Below are 19682 nucleotides of genomic sequence, written 5' to 3'. Positions count from 1 at the left end.
AAATGGCTGTAATTCACAATTAGGAAATGCCACACACATCAGGGCTTGTCCTACCTTATGCTTACAATGCACCCTGTCCTCGGGCCTACCTTAGGTGTGACTAATATGAAGCTAAGGGAAGGTTTAGGGACTGGCAAGTAAGTGTACTTGCCCAGTAAGCATGACAGTACCTGACTGCACGCAGGCTCTGCAATGGCAGACCTTAGACACATTTTACCAGGCCGCTCCTGTGGGTGGCACAACCAGTGCTGCAAGCCCACTAGCAGCATTTGGATTTACAAGCCCTGGGCACTCCTGGTGCACTGTACTGGGGTCTGACAGTAAACCAAATAAGCCAATCATGGAATCCAATCAACATAGCATTAATTTATAGTAGGGAGAGCATATGCACTGATCAGCAGTGGTAAAGTGCCCAGAGTCATTAAACCAACAAAAACAGGTCAGAGAAAATATAGGAGGAAGGCAAAAAGTTCAGGGATGCCCCTGCAGAAAGGGCCAAGTCCAACAGAGGACCTCTCAGCTTGGTGAAGGAGGACTGGGAGGCCACTCCCAAGAAGACACCCCAGGTTGTGTTCAGCTACATGCTGGCCTTCCGCAACCAAATGGCTTGCTTCAGGAAACTCACTCAGGCGAACCTCGAGTCCAGCCAGGAAGAAATGAGGAAGTTGTATGACCAGAATGCCACTCTGGTAGAGTTTCAACCTGGACAGAAAGTGTGGGTTATGGCCCCTGTGGAACCTTGTGTCTTACAGGACAAGTGGACGGGGTCCTTTGAGGTGGTGGAGCGCAAATGTGAGGTCAACTACCTGGTGGATTTGCAGGCTCCACGGAACCGGTTGCGGGTCCTCCACATGAGCCGCCACAAACCCCACTTCGAGAGGTCCAAAGTGTGCATGCTCTTGGCGACAGACGATGGGGAGGAAGTGGAGAGTGAGCCTCTCCCGGATCTCCTGTCCGCCCGAGAGGGGGGTGGATGGTGTGGCCCTCTCCCCGGCCCTGACCGCGGAGCAACAGAGAGAGTGTCGCCAGTTGTTGGAGCAGTTTGTCCCACTGTTCTCCTTGACCCCAGATGTTACTCACTGGTGTACCCACGATGTGGATACCGGCGACAGCCCCCCGGTGAAACATAAGATTTACCAGTTGGCTGACCGGGTCGAGGCCAGCATCAAAGAGGAGGTCTTGAAGATGTTGGTGTTAGGGTTGGTTGAGCCGACCAGCAGCCCCTGGGCCAGCACCTGAACCCGAAGGCAATGGCGCCCGGTGCCGCCCCGCAACTGAGGTTCTGCGTGGACTATCGGGGGCTCAATGCCAGCACACATACTGACGCACACCCCATCCCTCGAGCCGATGAGCTCATCGACCAGTTGGGAGCGGTCAGATTCCTGAGTACGTTCGATTTAACATCAGGGTACTGGCAGATCGCCCTAACCGAGGGGGCCAAAGAAAGATCTGCATTCTCGACCCCGTACGGGCATTACCAGTTTCGTGTGATGCCCTTCGGCTTGAAGAATGCCCCTGCCACATTTTAGAGGTTGATCAACCAGGTGTTGGCCAGGGTGGAGGAATTCAGCGCTGCATACCTGGACGACATCCCGATATTTAGTACCAGTTGGGACGAACATCTGCAACACCTCAGGGAAGTGTTGAGGGCACTGCAGGCAGCAGGCCATACGATTAAGGCCAGTAAGTGCCAGTTCTGGCAGGGGTCGGTGGTGTATTTGGGACACCAGGTAGGGAGCGGCCAGGTGGCACCCCTACAGCCCAAGATTGACACCATTCTGGCTTGGGAGCCCCTCAAGATCCAGACCGAGGTGAGGGTCTTCTTAGGACTCACCGGATACTACCGGAGGTTTGTTAAGGGATATGGCACCATCGTGGTCCCCTTAACTGTGCTGACTTCCAAGAAGCAGCCGAAAAAGGTGATCTGGACTGAGTCCTGAAGGCATCCATGTGCACGGCCCCCGTGTTCAAGGCCCCCGACTTCGCCAAAGAATTTGTCGTGCAGACCGACACGTCAGAGCATGGAGTGGGAGCGGTGCTCTCATAACTGAACGAAGAAGGCCTAGACCAGCTGGTAGTCTTCCTTAGCAGGAGACTACTCCCCAGGGAGCAAAGGTGGAGTGCCATAGAAAGGGAAGCTTTCGCTGTGGTCTGGTCACTGAAGAAGCTGAGGCCCTACCTGTTTGGGACTCACTTCCGGGTTCAGACCAACCACAGGCCCCTCAGGTGGTTAATGCAGATGAGGGGGGAGAATCCAAAACTGCTGAGGTGGTCCATCTCCCTGCAGGGAATAGACTTCGCGGTGGAACACCGTCCTGGGACAAAATACGCCAACGCAGATGGCCAGTCTTGGTTCTTCCGCCTTAATGAAGAGAACTCCCAGGAGTGTGGGTAGTTCCCCCTACTTTCAGCTGGAGGGGACGTGTGTTAGACTTGACCTCTTTTGGCGTGTTTTCCCCGAGTTTGTGCTTTCTGCCCTCCCGGTTTTGACTCTGTTTTTGCTGGTATAACGTTTCTGCGTGCTTTTCGAACTGCTGATCAGTGGTAAAGAGCTGTTGCTCCTGTGGTAAATTGTGTTATAATTGGATGTGTGACTTACTTGTGAGTCCTCAGTAAAGGGCACTGCGGGTGCCGGGGCTTGTGAGTCAACCGCTACTCATGGGCCTGCAGCACGGATTGTGCCACCCACGTACGTAGCCCGAAAAAGGTATAAGTAAATGAAGTTTGGTATGCCTGAACTCTGCGACTAAAGATGCAGCCTTTAGCGAGGGTGCCCGTTTGCTTCTGAGTTCATAGAGGCCACTTTTAGAAAGTGGGTATTATTTTGCTCGGTCATCCTGTGTGCCTCTGCTGGAATGTGGATTGACAGTCTAGTTTTTGGACGCAGATGGCTAGGAAGCAGGGTGGCTCCAGATAGTCTAGGTAGGTCAGGAAAGGGCTATTTAGACCGTGGTTATGATGTGGGGAAGAGGGAGGAGATTTCCTTGCACCATCAAAGGGCCTGGTCTGCCTCTGACAAAGCCGTCTCCACCTCCTGCCAGGAATTCATGCCAGAGAAGGCCCGACTGGTTCTGGCCGTACACTGACACCCTCTGCCTGGCAGATAAAATAATTTTGTGTACAAATACTGGGTACCAGACCCCTGACTTTCGAACTCATCTGGATCAAGAAGACTGCACAGAAGCTGCTAAAAGGAACGACCGCTTTGCTGCGTGCTTTTCTGAGCTGACCTGCAGCGGCTGCTTCTGTCTTGGGCAGTGAAAAGATTGAACTGGACTTTGTGCAACCGAATTGGTGAGACCCTCCAAGGGCTTGAGGTAGAGCTTGCCCCCTGTTCACAAAGTCTCAGGAACAGCAAAGACTTCAGATTCTTCGACACGCAGCACTGGGGACTGTGTGTTTTGTGCTGCAACCCAAAGAACGCCACTCGACGACGTCTACGGTGACCCTGCCGAACCCGTGTCCTGAAGGCACCGCAGAGGGCACCACCGCCACGCGACCCTGGTCTCACCGACGATGCCTGCTGATGCTATCACCGAGCCGCTGCTCGCACTGCGACCTGGGGGCACCGCACTCCACACCGCCTTGCTTCACGCTGAAGCTTTGGCACTGCAGAGGGAACCTCCGCCATGCCGTACTGCCACTCTGGTCTCACTGATGATGCATGCTGATGCCATCACTGAGCCACTGCTTGCACCGCAACCTGTGAGCCTGCACTCTGCACCGCCTCGCTACACGACAACACTGTGGCCTTCCTGACGCCGCCACTTCCTGCCAAAATCGAGGCTGCTGCTTTCACAGTGGTTCGTGGCACCACTCTTAAGTTACCCCATGCACCGCCCTCATCCCACACCGCAGCCTGGGCCCACAGACGCCAGTGTCATCGACTCTAGTTCTTCCGCCGACGACAGCGCTTCAGCAATGACAACGGCGATGCTAGCACCATGACGAGTACCACCTCCATCTTGCACCGTGGCCCTGGTCTCACCGATGACACCATCTGACACCGCCACTGAGCCGCTGCTCGCACCGCGACCTGTGAGCACCGCACCGCTGTGTTTCACACCACAGCAGCCGACGCCTGTTGGCGCCCGCACTCCGGATCCCAACAGAAAGGAGCTCGACCTGCAACGCGAGTGACTTCAAGGGCCCCTTTGCCCTGCATCTCTGAAAGGTACTGTTTGCAGGTCTTCCTGACACTGTAGTTGGCCTGCGACCCCGCAGTCAGCCAGAACTGTTTTTGGATTTGTGGGCTCACGAAGCCGTGGAAGTACGGACGGAGCTATCCACACAAGGAACTCTTTTTAATCAACGTATTTTTGAACTGTGGACTTTTCAATATAGTATTGTGGATTTTCATCGTTTTTGGTCTTGTTTTAATTATAATAAAATATTAGATATTTTTCTTAATTGGTGTAGTGTCCTTTTGTGGTGCGTACACTGTCTTACTGTTGGTTATGTGCAAATGCTTTACACACTGCCTCTAGTATAAGCCCGGCTGCTCGTGCCAAGCTACCAAGGAGGTGAGCAGGGGTTATTTTAGACATGTATCTCCCTTATCCTGACTAGAGTGAGTGGTGGTTTTTGTCTGGCTTTGGCCCACGCCCTAGCCTACAAAAATCCAATTTTTAACAGCCGGCTACCTTCTTCTATTTGAATTGAGGTTGATCTTTCTGTTTGATAATGTAATCTGAATTACAATAAATTTCACTTTTCACCCTTGGTCGATGTTCTGTTTTTTATTCGGATCACCCGTCCTTATTTGATGAACCCTAAAAGGAACAAAAGGAACGTGTATCAGTGTCCTGATACCTATCAGGTTTCCTAATCTGTTTGTCATTCCTAAGGTTATACTTCTTCTCAGAAGACTCCCTTTGGGGAGACCCACCCCTTGATCATGAATTATTTTCTGTATTATTGTTTTTATGTTGTTTGTTGTCCCATTTCTTCTTAGAAGAAAAGGGGTGTTGCTTAGAGTTGTATTTGTCGGGACTACCCGCCATTTGTGACTTCTCAGGGTTGGCTCCCAAACTATCTCTACCCAATGTAGGATAGGTTTCTTCAATCATTTTTGGTAACTCCCTCTTCTTATCTATAGGAGCTACTTCCCTCAGGCGGTGGTATATGGCCTCTGCTGCTACCTCCCTTGTATATTGCTGAGCATAATTGCAGAGACTTGGTCAAAATTTCCCATTAGTTTCATTTCCAAGTCCTAGGCAGGCCCTGCCCCGTACTCATTCTGTATCTGTTTCAATACCTCTGGAACTACTGCTATTGTAGGGGTACCATGTATTCTAATGTATATAGCAGCGAATTTTGTTCCCCATGTGGTACAATCCTCAATCGAGGAAACCATCCCCATTGGCAAGCAAATGGTTAGCATTCCTTGTTTCTCCTGCAGACCCGTATGGGGAAATACTGCTTCCAGCTATGCAATTTTCTATGCTATCCAGAACGGGATCTGCTCCTGTTTGGATGGGATTGTCCCTATTACTGACTTTAGTGTCTGTGGGCTAATTGAACGTGTGGCCTGATGTGAACCGACTGGAGCATTTCTCGCAGTTTGGGCTGTTAATGTTCGCATGACAAACTGGACAATGTGTCTGTATAGCCTAGGTCTTTATATATTGTCCGGACTTCATCCACTGGTAGTGTATTTATTTGTGGATGTGGAGTGTACGTCGTCAAGACCGGTCAGGTCGCTACTTCTATGCAGAGCGATTCGAGTCTCACAACAATGTATGTGTGAAACAATTTAGTCACTGAATCTGCAGGTGGGAACTGAACCCAAGAATAGAATACCTATGATCTGAACACCATGTGCCTCAATCACGAAGGTAACACAGCCACCTGTAATGGGTAGGGCGCTACTTCTATGCTGAGTGGTTCGAGTCTCACAACAGATGTTTTGTGTGGGAGGGCACTTTTAAACCAGTTTCTGTGTTGCTGGAAAGTTAACAGGACTTCAATGACTTTGTATAGAATGTATTCTGCCGGTGGTTCAACTACAATGTATGTGTGAAACAATTTAGTCACTGAATCTGCAGGTGGGAACTGAACCCAAGAATAGAATACCTCTGATCTGAACACCATGTGCCTCAATCACGAAGGTAACACAGCCACCTGTAATAGGTAGGCCATGTTCTAACAATTTCATAGTCACTGCATGTCTGAAGTTTTCTGAAATGTTAAGAGCATTAGCCAACTCTTCTTCCCCTGAGCTACTCGCCTGGTCAGTCATTTTATAAGAGAATAGTAAGTTAAGAGGTAGTGTTTTGCACAATGTGAGAACTTTTATCCTTACAAGCTTGCTTAAACCTTCAGCCAACACACAGGGTATATCTGCTCAGCTGAGGCAGATCTTCCTTCTCACTTCAGACATCCCCAAAAGGTATGAGTTGGGCTTTCTGAGAAAGCATGGCTTAACTACTCAGATTTCCACTGTTAATATAGGAACCAAACCAATGTTGGCAGTGCCATATTGTGTAGTTCCTAGGAGTGCCCCAGGACCTGCTCATTTTTGATGACCTAAACCGAGGGCTTGGTGTCCAAACCATCTCTGGACACCCCCACAGATTAGGTCAGCCATTAGACCAGCTAGCTCTACAGTGCCACTACCACCTCCCTGTATTCTACAGTGGTGAAGGTAGTTTCCGGCAACCACTGAACATGACAATCCTGATTTCTCAGGGATCGTGGAAAACAGTACAGTACTTTTTGCTCAGACACTCGTGCTTGCTTTCTCTCAGAAAGTACACAGGATGTTAATTAGGATGTTTCAATAAGTGTTTATTGGTCCAGTGACAGCCTGGTGTAAAACCTGTGCTGAGACAACCAGAAGGCAGAAGCATATGAAAGATATTGCTAGTACCAAAATAGTAAATAGTAGATACATTTCTACCATAGTGCTAATACGATAAACATAAGCAGTTCCGATAAAAATACTTGCATATTCCTAAAATGCGCGCCCTAAGAAATTTGCCTAAATGTACCTAGCCTAGATTTGTATGTGTAGCATGGATATGTGCTTATGTGTATGTAGCCAAGAAATCCCTAGGTAAGCACTTACACCCTCACCTTTTGTTCGAAAACGAAGGACCCTGTCTTTGCTTCGCTGATAACACCACACAAGGGATGTCAGACCACTGTGAGTCGTAAATTCAGCATGCAGAACCCCGTCTCAGCTTGAAAGGAATTCTCCTTTAATTTGTAGGGGGGAGTGAGGGTCTTTTATACTAAAGTGGTCACTCCAGGGTTTTTTCTAGAATCAATATGTTTTTAAAATACTCATGGATGTTTTGAAAACAATCATAAATGTTTTGAAACCAATCACTAATGCTTTTCTAAACAAATGTGATCATGCACAGCTGGCTGTTTGACAAGGATGAAAAAAGTGGTGATGTCAGGTACAGGGATTATGATAGAATACCGAGAGCCTGGTGTAGAAGAGACAGGAACTAGCTATAGGTCACCTGTTTAGAACCGTTATTGTCATGTGGATGGGACAAATGTATGTAATAAGGGTATACATGACAGGACTAGCCTAAAGGTCATGACAGTCAAGGCAACGGAACCTGGATTTGAGGACTTCGAAGGTCCATACCACGATGGCCTTGTGCAGCACTTTGATGGAGGTCATCACCCATGGTGACACTGCATAACCTTGATCAGCTGAAACAGAAAATGGAGAGAAGTGTCCATTAGTAATTTGGCCTGATGTGTTTGCACAGTAGGCTTTTTTACATTTATGTCCATTGTGCAGCTTTCTAGTTTCTTTTCAACATGTTGTGGTACATACAATTGACCTGCATCACTGACATCGAATTGCCTATACTTTACAGCCTACACATCACTATGATGCCATTGGCCAGGTCCTGTGTAATACCGTCATGTTGCAACGGTCAGGATATATGGGCAGCTCAAAACACCTTGACTTTTTGTACATTACTATGTATGTGCATCAGCAATAGCCATCATTGTAAGATATTGTACTGAAGGTAGCTGGCACTGGAAGTACTTGAATGCTAAATGTTGGTACTGAATGTGGCTTAGTTACACCCCTTTTGCACCCCAGGTAGGTCACTGTTTGAGAAGCAGCAGCACTGCTACCTGGGGAACTCTACTTACTAGGATATGTCAAGCCAACACATATATCTATTCATGTCCTTGAGCATATGGTAACTTTGAATCCGATTGAATGCATGTTGGGGGTGGGCAATGGACATTGCTGTGTGTGTTCCCTCCCAACACGCATTTATTTTGTTACATTTCTGCATCTGCTATTAATTTTCCCCATGGAAATGCATCAGATTGATACACCTCACCAGGGGAGGCATACAAATGTGCAACATGGAGTAAGATTGACATTTCTCTTATTTGAATGCTCTTTCTATACATGCTGCATTCTGACACAACCCATAGAAGGGGTAATTCCACTTTTGTGATTGTTTGTGTGCAATTAGGTGTCCTTTCGTGCAGAAATAATTTCCTCCCCATGACGCGGGCACCCTTGCACCATGGTGCATGGGTGCCTGCGTTGGTGCATTTCAGCTAATTGTGCACAAGCACGGAGGATAGCAGAGTGATCTGTCACCTTGTTGTACATATGATGCATGGCTTTGTTTCAGAATTAATGCAGTGCAGCACAAGCAGATGTCTTGTGGCACCTGCTGCATTGATTCCTTGCAATTTTTGTCTGATGAGTTCTGCAAGATCTGTATGCCTTGGGTGACTTATTGGTTTGTGAAAGTATTTCTAGCCTACTCCCTTGTTGAGACTACTTACATATGTGTTGTTCTTTGCCATTAGGTGTTTGTGTATATTAGTTGGCCCAGTTACAATGTATGCAGAATTCAATTTGCAACATGTGCATTCTCACATAGTTGAGCTACGTGATTGGGTGACTTGAGGTGTGTTGTGTGTTCAGTTTGTACTTTCCCACAAGCAGTTAACTTCATAGATGCCATTCTGGAACTGCTGATTGATGACAGATTGGTGGCAGATTCTGGAATCATGCACACTGCCTGGATACCTGGGGACAACATTGATGAACACTCCGAGATGGTCAACACTTGCCTGCACATACATCAAGTATGTGTGCTTCTTTTTCCTGTAGATGTGTTCAGTGTCTGCAGGAGGCACAATTTGGACATGGGTGCAGTTGATTGCCCCCAACACATGTGGAAAACCAGCAATGGCATAGAAGCCTTGCTTGTTGGTGAGTTGTTCTTGTGCATTGATGGAAAAGCGCAGATTCTGCGGCGTCATGCTGATGATGGCATCCAAGACAGTAGGGAGAATCCTAAAGAAGGATATCCGGAAGACTCGGCCACTCTGGCAGTGGTGGGTTGGAAGTTGCCTGAGGCCAACATGTGCAGCCCAGCAAGTAGCTTAATCTGCGGAGGGATGTTAGTGCAGCGCTGGGATGTGGCCTGCAGCCGTGGTGCTATCTGGTTGAGTAGGAGTAGGATGGAGGACCTTTTTATGCTGTAATGGGCTATCACCCCCTCTTGCTGGAGGTGTATGAGGTTGATTGTTTGGTGTTAGACCCGTTCTCTTCTGCAGCGCTGCCTCTGTGGTGGTGGTGGTCTTCTTGGAGCTCCAAGTAGCAATAGTAGTAGCTCCATGGCATCGTTGAGCTTGCCAATGAGAGTCTAGGATTGTCTTCCTTATATACAGGTGTGTTTGCACCATTTCTAAGACCAGGTAAGTCTTGACATTAGAAAACTGTTGCTAATTTGAGTGAGCAGCAGTTTTGGAGGGTTATCGGCATACTGGGATTCCCTTGTAAATGTCGGGATGTGTGTTGAGCAGCAGTTTTTTCACAGGAACATCTACCTTGCATCTCATTTTCGTTAAGTCCCACTAACAGAATTGGTGATCTTGAAAATTCACATTTACGCTGGCAAAGTGCTGCTAACTGCGGTTAGCTGCTACTTGTAAATAATGCCATAAAAAAAGCTGCCTTAACATCATCAAAAAATTTAAGCTACGCCGGTGTTAAGTTCGTGCATGTGTTGAGCATGAATGCACATGCCTACAAAAGGACTTTTTTTATATATTTACCAATCTTACAATGATCTGAAAATAAAAAAAAGAGCTATGCAAAAGCGGTTTAGAAGTTTAGAAAGAGAAATTAAATGGTGAGCTGGTTGGGCTAGGGCACGGGTACTCAAAGTACGGCCCGCTGGCCGCCAGCGGCCCGGCAAGCCTTCCTTGGTGGCCCGCGGACCTTGCAGACATCATACGTGTGTTCTTTTTTTTTCAAAGTGTCTGCAAGCAGCAGCGGTCTCAGGGAAACTGCTCTATGAGGGTCAGCGATTCCAGCGATAGTCAGAGTGGAGCTGCAGGGCACTAAGAGGTAAACAAAGCCGCGTTAACATGTAAATGGTCTTTAAACGAGCGGTGAAGTACTGGGTGCGGCTGTGTGTGTGCCTGGGAAGCTGAATCAGCCCAGGCTGATGCACACGCGGGTTGAGATGACAGAGGGTGATAGAGGACAGCAGGGACTGAGAGCTGGGTGAGACAGATAGAGATAGGGGCAGACAGACGTAAATAGAGGCAGAGACAGGGACAGACAGATAGAGGCAGAGACAGCTAGAGGTAGAGACAGGCAGTGATAGAGACAGAGAGAGAGACAGAGAGAGACAGAGATAGAGACAAAGATAGAGACAGGGACAGATTGAGGCAGAGACAGATAGAGGCAGAGACAGACAGAGCTAGAGACAGATAGAGACAGAGACAGATAGAGGCAGAGACAGACCGAAACAGACAGAGACACGGATCGGGAGACAGAGGGAGGGAGACAGAGACAGGGACAGACAGAGACAGATAGGGGCAGAGACAGGGACAGCAACAGACAGAGAGAGAGAGAGGCAGAGTGACAGAGAGATGGCGAGAGAGACAGAGAGGGAGACGGAGGGAGACGGAGGGAGACTGAGGGAGACTGAGGGAGACAGACAGAGGGAGGGAGACAGAGGGAGACAGACAGAGGGAGGGAGACAGACAGAGGGAGGGAGACAGACAGAGGGAGACAGACAGAGGGAGACAGAGGGAGACGGACTGAGGGAGACGGGCAGAGGGAGACGGGCAGAGGGAGATGGACAGAGGGAGACGGACAGAGGGAGGCAGACAGAGGGAGACCAAGGGAGGGAGATGGAGACAGAGAGGAGAACGAGAGAGAGGGAGGAAAACAGAGAGAGAGGGAGACAGAGAGAGAGAGACAGAGTGAGTGAGACACAGGAAGACAGAGAGAGAGGGATAGAGAGAGAGATAGAGAGAGAGAGAGAGACAGAGAGAGAGAGATAGAGGGAGGGAGACAGAGAGAGGGAGGGAGAGATAGAGAGAGGGAGAGAGAGGGAGGTAGCCAGAGAGAGAGATGTGTGTATGCCGGGATTGTTGGCTCAGTGGACGAAGGAGTCCGCTGACGGGGCCTGTGTTCAACCTCATGGTCACTGTTTTTTTTTGCTCTAGCCCCGCCCCTCTCCCCCACTGACCCTGCCCCCACCAGTGCAGCCCTCTGCTACAAACCACTCTGTAAATTTGGCCCCAGAGAGAAAGTTTGTGAGTACCCATGGGCTAGGGTGAAGCAACATGACAGGCAGTGGGGTGAGGCAACACAGCAGGCAGGGGAAGATGCACACAAGGGAGAAAACACGGGAGAAAGAGAGTAACGGGAACATAAGTGGGCAAATGGATAGAAGTGAGAGAGAAATATTTTTGCTGATGGGGAGAAATGCATTGGGCAGGAGCGCAACTTAAAGGGGAGAAAAAAGTACACGAGGGAAACAGCTGGAGAAAACATGCATGCCCATGAGGTTGTTAAACAAAAAGGGAAAAAAATGTTTCAGATAAGCCTGACGAGGAAGCCTAGAAGCTAGACAATTAAAATGATAGTAAAGAGACTGTACTCGATGGAATGGAGAAACAGGAGAGGGACAGGCTGAAACAATAAAAGCTATCCAATAGAAAGCAAGCTAATAAGAGTGATAGTAAAGTAAACCAGTGGAAAGCATTGGGTGGGCTGCACGCCCTTTTATGCTCTTGGTAAGCCCACAATAGGTCTTTCGAAACAGCTCGACCTAAAAAGGATCACTGGACACTGAGGAAACCCAAATGAGTGTCATGTTTTCTCATTAGATTGATGTTTATGGCATACTGTTCTAGAGACTCTAGGGAAATGTAGTATTTGACTTTTTTCTTCTTGGTGTTGTGTATTACTATTTTAAATAGCTGCCAAGTGCTAAAAGAATGTTAAAAAAAAGGCATAGGCATTGCCTCTCTGTCATTAATATAACTGAAAACCCACAGACCGGAACGAAGGAAATTAAAATATTTCTAGCTCACGCAGTAAGAATTTTAGATTCTATTAAGGACACGGAGGCGTGAATTATGCTTCTCCCTCTGTACTGCATAAAATTAACAGCAGCCAATTAAAACAATACAAGTGCAAAAACTATGTCTCCTATGAATCTCTAGTCCGTAATCAGTAACATGCTCGAATCACTGTTAACGTAGTAATTTGAGAACATGCACCACCATTTTGAACCCCTCTCAACATGGAGCCAAACCATGTCCAACACAGGGGGAAGACTCTCCAATTCTCTTACTCAGAGAAACAGAAGATGAACAGTAACACCTCCAAGATGGGTGTTGATATATGGGCAAAAGGACAATGAGGTATTCAACCAGGACCGGAACTCCTGTTTAAGATAGATATGATGTCGGAAGTCATCCATCTCAAGCACACTTCTGATTGTTTCCTGTGAAATCAGCAAAAGGAGTCATAATATCCAAGAAAAAGAGATAGGCATAGACACAGTACAGGCATAGAATCATAAATATCACAGAATGGCCAGGAAACCCATATATCATCCTGTTGGACTTGAACCTGTTTGGCTAAAGTTCCCTAAACTTGTTGCTTTCCCCCCTAGACCTTTTTTCTGACATGGTGTTGCCAACTTAAATGCTTTGGGCACTTTGCCACTGCTGATCAGTATCAAAGTGAAATTGCTCCCTGTATAAAGTGTAATGGTAATTGGTTGTCGATGATTGGTATGTTTGCCTTACTAGTAAAGTGCACCATGTGTGCCAGGGCTGGTAATGCAAATGCTACTAGTGGGCCTGCAGCACTAATTGTGCCACCCACACAAGTAGCTTTAAAAAGAGAACTCAGGCCTGCCACTGCAGTGCCTGTGCGCAGTGTACCCACTTGCCAGGCTTTACCCATCCCTTTCTATGCACACCAGACAGCCCTGTATGGTTCCAAGGTACTCTCCTGGGAAGGGTGCAGTGCATGTCAAAGGTAGGACATGTACTGAGGTGTGTACAATGTCCTGACAGTGAAATAATCTCCATTTCGTTTTTCACTTTTGAAAGGCCATCTTGCCCATAGGATAGATTGGGGAGGCTGTGCAGTATGTTTCCAGCCTATCTTCCCAAAGGCTTAAGTTGTAGAGGTGAAGTTTAGTATGCCTGAATAACACATCTTTTTGTGATAGGTGGTTTATGTATTGTGTGCTTATAAACCACTCTTTTAGAAGTGGCTGGGTTTTTGTGCTCTAACATTTCTGTGTGTCTCTGCCTGGTTGTGGATTGACTGTCTGGATCTGAAAGTGGTAGGATCTGGGGAATGTCTTGACCCAGGGGAGGAGGTGAGACAGCAACAGGCAGACCTGCATCTGGAGTGTAAGGGGGAGGAGTAGCCCCTTGAGGGGAAGAGGCCTAGGCTGCAGCCATAAAACAATGGCTCCATCCCCTGCTGAGTGATTAAGGATCCAGACCCCCACTATCAAAGGAAGAAGGTGGCGCTGGCAGGGAGACACACAGAACTGGTTTGGACATGGGTCAGTGCCCCCTTGAACACAAAGACGTCAAAGACATTTAGGGGTATAACTATGAGAGCTGAAACCCCTGAACGTTGGAATTGGATTGTTCCAAGCTGAAAAGGATTTAAACTACTTCGTTGTCAAGAGGAACCTCTGCCAAGGAAGAAACAGCTGTAGAGACTGAAGGAAAAGACTGACCCTTGCTGTGTTTTCTGGGTCTGGCCGGCAGTTTGCTGTTTTAACCAAGGAAGAGGCTAAAAGAACTTTGCTGTGTGCTGTGTCCCCCAACTTGAAAGGACTTTGCTGTGCTGTGTCCTTAAGTAACTTAGGGCCAGATGTAGGTAGCGAAATACCGGTCGGTAACGGCCGAATTCGGCCGTTACCGACCGGTAAATGGCAAGTGAGATGTAGGGGGCATATGTTGACAGAATCGGTAAATTTACCGTTCCGTAAATTTACCGATCGGTATTTTTACCGATTCGGTAAATATACCGGTCGGTAAATATACCGACCGGTATATTTACAGAATCGGTAAAATTGATATGTAGGTGGGACTCTTCAGAGTCCCACAAGGCCTACAAAATTGGTATTTTACCATCAAATTCAATTTGATGGTAAAATACCGATTCAGGTGTGCATGCACATGTGTGCATGCACACCTGTGCCATATGACAGGCAGACCTGCCCTTAGGGCAGGTATGCCTGCCACATGGCCCCCGAACCATTTTTGGGGGTGCTAGAGGGTGTCAAAGTGACACCCCCTGCACCCTTGTCAAATTCGGTATTTACCGATTCGGTAAATACCGACCGGTAATGCCCCATTCATTCCTATGGGCTTCAAAGCCCATAGGAATGAATGGGGCATTACCGGTCGGTATTTACCGAATCGGTAAATACCGACTTTTAAAGATTCGGTAAATCCACATCTGGATTTACCTACATCTCGGTACTTCATATTTACCGACTCTTAAATACCGAATCGGTAAAATTCGGTATTTAAGAGTCGGTAAATATGATTTACCTACATCTGGCCCTTAGCCCCAAGAGCCCGAGGTGAGCTGGCTCCCTGTTGTGGAAACTCAGGAACACGTTTCCAGAAGTCTCTCAGCGACGCTGTGTGCGTGTGCTTTTTGCAGCCTGAGACCTTCGTAAGCCGTGCCCTGTGATCGTGGGCATCTGGAGTCCAAGTGAGTCTCAGCGACACCATGTGCATGTGCTTTTTGCAGCCTGAGCCCTTCGTGAGGATTGTCCTGTGATCGTGTGCACCTGGAGTCCAAGTGAGTCTCAGTGACGCTGTGTGCATGTGCTTCGTGCAGCCGGAGACCTTCGTGAGGATTGCCCTGTGACTGTGCACTCCAGAAGTTCCAGAGTGTCTCAGCGACGCTGTGTGCATGTGCTTTTTGCAGCCTACGACCCTCTGAAGAATTGTCCTGTGATGGTGGGCACCAGAATTTCTTGTGTGTCTCAGCAACGCTGTGTGCTTGTGCTTTTTGCAGACTGAGACCCTCAGAAGAATTGCCATGTGATCAGGGGCACCAGAAGTTCAATTGAGTCTCAGCGACGCTGTGTGCATGTGCTTTGTGCAGCCTGAGACCTTCATGAGCATTGCCCTGTGACTGTGCACACCTGAGGCTCAAGGGAGTCTCAGCGACGTGCGTGTGCCCTGTTGCAGCCTGAGATCTTCGTTATCGGCATCGACCCGGAATCAACCAAGTTGCATTGGGAGCCCAAGTCATGAGAGGCGGAGAGGAGAGCGAAGTCGCACCCACCAGGTAACGTGTGTCGGCGCCTGGGGCGGGGTGTGGGATTGGAGAGAGACGCTCTTGGCCTTTCCCCTTCTGGTAGCACGAGCCTCTGTTCCAGCTCGTGTTGTGGCCCGTACGTACGTGTCAAGGAGTGGCAGTACCGGGGCAGGAGCCTGGAGCTGCACTGTGGTTTACAACAGATGTGTGTTGGGGGCATATGGTGACGGAAACTGACCGCGAGTCAGTAAAAGAGGCGGAGAGACAATCTGTAGCACCGTGATCGGCGCTGGAGTGTATTATGCATTGCATTAAATCTGCATTACGAACTACCTGATCATTCTATTACGCATTGCATTAGTTTGCATCACGAATTGCATTATTCTTACATTACAAAGTGGCTTATTCTTGCATTACGAATTGCATAGCCTTGCATTAGAACTGCATAGGATCACCTAGAATTGCTCGTTAATACCGCCAAAACTTACAAGAGCTGGCTGACCGAATAACTGGCCAAGAGGTATTTTACAAATACGCATATGTTGGATTTTTATCTTGTAGTCTCATCGTATATCTTTTTATATAAACTTATACTTGTTTTTATATGAAACTTGTGTGGAGTCCTTTTGTGGTGTCACCATTGGGTCACAAGGAGCGTGGTTGCAAATACTTTTCACATTTGTCTTGAAAATAAGCCTGGCTGCTCGTGCCAAGCTACCAAGGGTGTGAGCAGGGGTTATCTGAGAAGGTGTCCTTCCTTTCCCTGACATGGAAGCAAGGGTCCCTACTTGGCCTAATGTACATACCTCAGCCAACTAGGGAATCCCGGTTCTAACACAACCAAAATGAATAATCATAAAATGTCATAATAAATATACTTAGACCTTCTGTGAGGCAACATGCACCATCCAAACAGGGTGGGATAATTCTTGCCTCCGTGTCCTTAATAGAATCTAAAATACTTATTGTGTAAGCAAGAAAAAAATGTGTTCTATGTCAGGACCAGGGCCTCCGAATATGCGTGTTCAGAGCTGTGTATCCACCACTGAAGCCACATCCACAATCGGCCTGTAATAGAAAAACTTAAAGATGAACTTAGAGGACCAATCTCCTGCTTTCAAAATATCTTCTATAGAAGAATCCAAAGAGAAAGATTTTGAGGCTTAGCCCTGTGTGCTGAGTGTGCGCCAAAAATGGAGATGTCAATATGTGCTTCGGACAGTAACCAACGCATCCGTCTTGCCAAAGCAGCAGCAGCAACAGGCCTAAAAGGCTTCTCCAAGGTAATGATCACCTGCCCTCCAGGGTCCACCCAAATCTCACCAGTGGCAGCTTCATAAGCTTTAAGACATTGCACCACATACAATTCTGCATTAGGAGGCAACGCTGGGTAAGACATCCTCCTAGTATTAGATTTAGCATGTCTAGAAATGGAGAAAGAAACCCGTCCAGGGTGAAAACCCTGCCAGAGAGATCAAGCACACGGACATCAAACACTCTCTTACAGGATATTAAACACAGAAGCATGATGAGTTCAGCAGACAGCTGCTTGTGAGAGAGATATTTATTCACAGGCCAAGACTCTACAAATTGCAAGACCACATTAACATCCCATAGCGACAAGTATCTGGCTTGAGGGGACCTACATAAGCAAATACCCCGCAAAAGCTTGCACACCACAGGGTGTTCTCCAATAAGCTTAACCTCAAAGGGAAGATGCCCCACAGAAATGGCAGACCTATAAGTAGTGATAGGGAGATAGGAACGGTGGGAAGCTGCTATAGATAAAAGAAAACTAATCACCATGCTGACATTTGCCCCAATGGAATCGAAATTTAGTTTGTCACACCAATGAACCCATTGTCGCCATGGCAAAGCATAACGCTTGTGGGTGCTGGAAGACGATGCCTGGTTGATGTATAAGGAAGCCTGTGAAGAAATGCCTGGCACCAGCCACCTGCCCCGGAACCTCGTCAGGCTACCAATCGAAGTTGCTCCGAGAGGCTCAATGGATGAGGCTGTCCCACTGGGTCCAGCACCAGGTTTCTGCGAGAAGGTATCAAGAGTGGAATGTTGCAAGACAATTACAGAGCCAAAGGGAACCACAGCTGTGCCCCCAGAATGGAGTCATCAGAATGACCGCGGCTCACTGATGACACACCTGAGACAGGACTCCGGGGATCATGTTGAACAGGGGAAAAGCATATCCCAATTGTTTTTTCTTTTAAACATTTTATTGTGAATATTATACACATCAAGCATAGCAGTTCACAATTATTCACCGTTGCATAGCTTAGTTGACATAATATAACAAACGATAACACTGTACATAGTAAGTGTAAATATAAATACAGTTTTACCCATCCCTTTACCATATCAGTTTCGAAATCCCGTGCCGCACAGAGGGGATTGCTCATGGTGTGCCTGCTTTCTGTTTGTCAGTCACTCAAGTCTGGGTCTGAGTCTTTGGGTGGAGGGGCACATATAATACCCCGATAAGTGTTCCACTTCCCCCATACTCGTGTCCATTTTCGGGGGCATCCCCCATTGATAAAGACTGCCTTTTCTGCCACCATGGCGCTATCTAGGTCTCGACACCACTGCTGATGGGATGGTATAATCGGGGCTGCCCAGCACTGTGCAATATTTCTTTTGACTATTGTAGTACTGAGGGTTGCCCAATCCTGTGCTGCGTGGTTGAGATCTGTGGGCTCCCACACATTGAGCAGGCATCTCCGAGGTTGAGGGGGGACCTATAACCCACATACCTGGGTGATCGTAGCCATAACCACCCTCCAGTATTGTGTAATGTGGGGACAATCCCATATCGTGTGGTAGAAAGTACCCATGTGTCCACAACCCCTCAGACAAAGTGGTGTGTCTGCCCTGCCTATTTTGTGTAGTGTCGTTCTCGTGTAGTACGTTCTGTGCAGTATTTTAAGTTGCACGAGTTTTAATCTGGAAGGGGTCGCCACCTCCCGTGAGAACTCCTGTGCCTCCCGCCATTCTTGTTCGACCATCTCCCCCACCTCCGCCTGCCATCTCTCCTTTAGGGTTTGTGTGGGATCTTTCTGATTGTTGATCAGTATGTCTCTTAGGAAGCCTAAGTTTTCCTCCACTGTAGCCGTGGCAACAGGGGTATAGACTGTTTCATAGTGGCGTGCAAAAGCCTTGACGATGTCATCAGGATCCGTAATTGTCTCCCCGTTAGGTAACTTGAGTTGTGCCACCCACCGGGCAGACCTTTCCTTTATGTCCAACCACGCCAGCAGTTTGCCAGCCTTGTCCCCCACTTCGTAGATCGTGTGCTGCGTTTTTGCAATTCGTGCCCTGGCCACCTCCCATACGTGGTCCTTGTAGGCTTGTTTAGCGAGACTAAGGGCATGTGTATTGGTATCATTGGGGTCTGTGGCGTATATGCCCTCCTCATGGTCAACCGCTCAATCCAGCTCCACTACCTGTTGTGTTATATCGCATTTGTGGGCGGAGATCACGGAGATGGCTTGTCCACGCAGGACCGTTTTGTAGGCTTCCCAAAGAACGATGGAGGAGGCCACTGAATATGTGTTTTCCTGAAAGTATTGTGTCGAGGTTTTATGCATGGCCTTTCTTATGTTTGGGACTTTGAGATATCCAGGGTGAATGAGGAAAATACGTCTGTGACCCGTGAGGTGTGATGTGTATGTTAATAGTATTGGAGAAGGATCTGAGATGCCTCTAGGGAGGTGTTTGATAGTGTGTATTTTAATCTAAACCTGTTGGTGCTGTGAGAAAGTAGTCTATTCGGGAAAGACTGTTATGCGCGTCTGAGTGATAAGTGTACAGATGTTCTGTTGGGGTTCGCATGTGCCAAACATCTACCAAACCCAGTGCGTTGGTGAAGTCCTGCAAGGGTGATGGGTACGCGTCCCACCCTCTCGGAGGATGTCTATCCCATGCATCATTCATTGTGGCGTTGAAATCGCCCCCTATTATAAGTTCCCCTGGGGGCAAATCAAGTAGGAACCTACCCAGGGCTGGGAAAGCAAGAGTGTGTAGTGCTGGAGGGATGTACACCGAGACACCCTCCCCTCCCACTGACCGGAGACCGCAGCAAATCGCCCCTGATCATCTG

This window comes from Lissotriton helveticus, chromosome 3_1 (genome assembly GCF_964261635.1).
Source record: "Lissotriton helveticus chromosome 3_1, aLisHel1.1, whole genome shotgun sequence".
In the NCBI taxonomy this organism is placed as follows: domain Eukaryota; kingdom Metazoa; phylum Chordata; class Amphibia; order Caudata; family Salamandridae; genus Lissotriton; species Lissotriton helveticus.
The sequence above is the reverse complement of the archived record's forward strand: the minus strand, read 5'-3'. Positions refer to the sequence as shown.